The sequence below is a fragment of the Nannospalax galili genome, unplaced genomic scaffold (genome assembly GCF_000622305.1).
Source record: "Nannospalax galili isolate Female #2095 unplaced genomic scaffold, S.galili_v1.0 scaffold491, whole genome shotgun sequence".
Lineage (NCBI taxonomy): Eukaryota > Metazoa > Chordata > Mammalia > Rodentia > Spalacidae > Nannospalax > Nannospalax galili.
In genome coordinates this window covers 316,766-320,553 of record NW_008329523.1, presented here as the reverse complement: position 1 = coordinate 320,553, position 3,788 = coordinate 316,766, and the positions used below count along the sequence as shown (strand labels likewise).

At 42.3% G+C, this 3,788-nt stretch overlaps 1 pseudogene; it reads left to right on the top strand.

The window, feature by feature from the left end:
* Positions 1–2,251: 2,251 nt before the first annotated feature.
* LOC103738072 lies at positions 2,252–3,440 on the top strand (annotated as a pseudogene).
* The last annotated feature ends 348 nt before the right edge of the window (positions 3,441–3,788 follow it).

Below are 3,788 nucleotides of genomic sequence, written 5' to 3'. Positions count from 1 at the left end.
TAAAAATTTATTATTTTTATTTCTGACCTCCGCAATGCCCATGGAGGTCAGAAGAGGCTGTCGGATCCCCTGGGACTGGAGTTACAGACAGTTGATAGGTGCCATGTGGGTGCTAGGATTCGAACCCAGGTCTTCTTCAAGAACAACCAGTGTTCTTAACTGATGAGCCATCTCTCCAACCCCCCAGAGTCTGTTTTTTACAATGCGTTAATGTAGTCACAATGGAACCCGGCTTATTTTGTTATTAATAGACCATTCCTTGGACTGAGCTGTCAACTGGTAGGAGTTGGGGGTGGGGGAAGAACAGCTGTGATCAAGGCATGCAGCAAGGCAGCAATCATTTTACCCTCAGCAAAGGGCAAAGTAGCTACTAAGGTTGGAACTAAGAATCACGACTCTGATTTAGACCTGAATATTTATACAATGAAACTCAGCCCTGAACTTACACTACCAATATTTAAACTTAGTTTTGTTGGTATTTCCATTCAACCCCTCTGTTCATCCCTATTTTCAGAAAACTTCAATTTACCCAAATGATCATATATATGTGTGTGTGTGTGTGTGTGTATAGAAAAATATGTATATTCACCCTTCTAATTTTTTTTCCTTTTACAATAGACAAGAGGCTGAGAAGAAAGAAGCTGTTGAGCCAACGCATTGAAGAAATGGACTGTGTTTATAGCCTTGACGCAACTGTGTAGGTTGAGAATGTTGGTCATGGCTAGGCTTGGGTGGTGGTTTAATCCCTGACTCATCCTTACTTGATTTGAATTGAGCAATATAATCAATTCTAGACATCTGAATTTATATGTGGTCTACAATGATGTGGTGTCTGCTTTCCAAATACTGTCCCCCCGCTAGCCTCAAGTCCTGGTGGTCATGTCCTACCTTAATCCCTTCCCCTTGGATCTTGGACAGTCTTGTGCTTGCTTCTGAACAATGGAATGTTGTGAAAATGTTGGTACACCTCCCTCCCCCTGTGTGTGTGTGTGTGTGTGTGTGTGTTTGTATGTGTGCATGTGCACATGGAGACCAGAGATATGTTCCTTTGGCATCTTCAGGGTTTTTGTTTTGTTTTGTTTTTTAAGTCAGAGTCACTCACTGGATTGGAGCTCACTGATTAGGCTAACCTGGATGGCTAGCAAGTCCCAGGGATCAGCTTATCTCTACCTTCCTAGTGCTGGGATTACAAACACATGCCACCACCCCTGCTTTTTAAAAATATTTTATTTTTTTTATTTTATGTGTATTCATGTATTGCCCGCATGTAGGTAAGTGCACCCGTGTCATGCAATGCCTGAGGAGTATAGAAGAGGCTGTTGGATCCCCTGGAACTGGAGTTATGGACAGTTGTTAGCTGCCATGTAGGTGCTGGGATTCGAACCTGGGTCTTCTGCAAGAACAACCAGTGTTCTTAACCACTGAGCCATCTCTGGAGATTAAACTCAGTCAGGCTCTCACAAGAATCACTTTTATTGACTGATCTCTCCAGACTTACTATACAACTTTTGAGGCTAGATTCTGTCTTTCAGATTTTAGAATATTGACTCTGATGAAATTCAAATCAAACAGCAGGGCTAAATGTGGAAGCTAATTGCTCAAGCAAGTGAAAATCACCAATAAGACCTACTAACTTGAACTGAAAAATTGTCCTGTTTTGGGAGGTGTTTACAATGTTGTCTTTGTCTGTGGAATAGATGATGTCCACTGAGTTCTCTTGTAGGAGATGGAGTCATTGTTATATACAGGAAACTTGGCAAGCTCTTCATGAATTTAGGTGGATGTATTTGTTACTTTTCTGTTGCTGTGATGGAAACACTGATCAAAACAGCTTATAAAAGGAAGAGTTTATCTGAGCTTATGGTTCCAGGGGAATTAGTCTGTTTTGGCAGGGAGGCATAATGGTAGAGGTAGCTGGAGGAGGAGCAGCAGAAGCTAAGCTCTCACATCTTCAAGCAGGCACAGGAAGCAAGAAATGGACTCTCAGCAAGGCTTAAGAACTCTCTAAACTCTCCCCCAGTGATGTTCTTCCTCCAACATGGCCACACCTTCTAAGACCTCCCAGAACAGCACCACCAACTGGAGACAAAATGTCCAAATACTTGGAGCCTATGGGGGACATTTTCATTCAAACCATCAAGGTGGATAATGTTCACACCCATAGATATTTTTGACATAAATCAGAGACCAGTTGATTGAAGGTAAAAATTACATATTCAATTATGTAGTCCCGATTTCTCTCTATTAAGAAATGGATATAGGGTGCTCCCAGCTCCAGCTGCTGCTCTCCTCCCTACCTCAAGTCTTTGCCTTCTCCAAGCTCTGTGGTTGCATCCTGCTCACCATCTCCAGCCAGCAGCAGCTTCAGGTGTCACCACTGAAGCAACTGAGCCTGGTGGACAAGGAGAACAAGCCAACAAGCCCCTGTCCTTCAGCAGGACTAGCAAGGCGCAAGGAAGATCTTCCAAGACCCCAGCAGGCTGGAAAGTAAAGTACCTGCCCCCAGCATGAAGAATCACTATTGAAAGAGAACCTCCAGTGCTTCGTCATCTCCCCCATTGCATACCAAGACATCTGGCAGATGTACAAGGCCTTCTTTTGGACAGCGGAGGAGGTGAATCTTTCCAAGGAAAAGCACTGGGAATCCTTGAAGCCAGAAGGGAGATATCTTATATCTCATATTCTGACTTCCTTTGCAGTGAGTGATGGCCTAGTAAATGAAAACTTGATGCAGCAATTCAGCCAAGAAGTTCAAATTATGGAAACCTACTGTTTCTATGGCTTCCAAATTGCCATGGAAATTGCCATTCTGAAATGTATAGTCTTCGTATTGACACTTACATTAAAGATTCCAACGAAAGGGAATTTCTCTTCAATGCCATTGAAACAACTGGGCCCTGCATTGGATTGGGGACAAAGAAGCTACCTATGGAGAACATGTTGTAGCTTTTGCTGCTGTCGAAGGAATCTTCTTTTCTGGTTCTTTTGCATCACTGTTCTGGCTCAAGAAACATTTTCCAAAGAGCTTATCAGCAGAGATGAGGGTTTACACTGTGACTTTGCCTGTCTGATGTTCAAGCACCTGGTACACAAACCATAAGAGCAGAGAGTAAAAGAAATAATTACCAATGCTGTGAGCATACAGCAGTTCTTCACAAAGGCCTTGTCTGTGTGGCTCATTGGGATGAACTGTATTTTAATGAAGCAGCAGCCACATTGAATTTGTGGAGGATGAATTTGTGGCTGACAGGCTTATGCTCCAGCTGTGCTTTAACAGGATTTTCAGAGTAGAAAATCCATTTGACTTCATGGAAAATATTTCACTGGAAGGGAAGACAATTTCTTTGAGAAGAGAGTAGGTGAATATCAAGAGGATGGGAGTGATGTCAGATCCAACAGAGAATTCTTTCACCTTGGATGCTGACTTCGAAGTAAATTGAATGAGCTGTCACTTTGCTGATTTGTCTCCCCTTATTAAAAAAAAAAAAACTCAGTAAAAATGATTCAACTGGCTACACCATAAATTGACATTAACTTCATCAATAGGCATCTGTAAAACTGTGTAGCTGCCTCAAAATCAGTCCTGTTAATACTGAGTGTCAACTAGAAAGAGCGTATTTAAAACAAAAGCTACTTGTATTCTTAAGGGAAATCTTGGCCTGTTGACTTTCGCAAGTAGGTGGGCTGGATATGATGTCCTCATAGCACATGGCAGCTATCCAGCCTCTACTGTGGGGCGACTCTCAAGTGAGCAGAATTAAACATCAGATATTACCACAAAGCAGTTT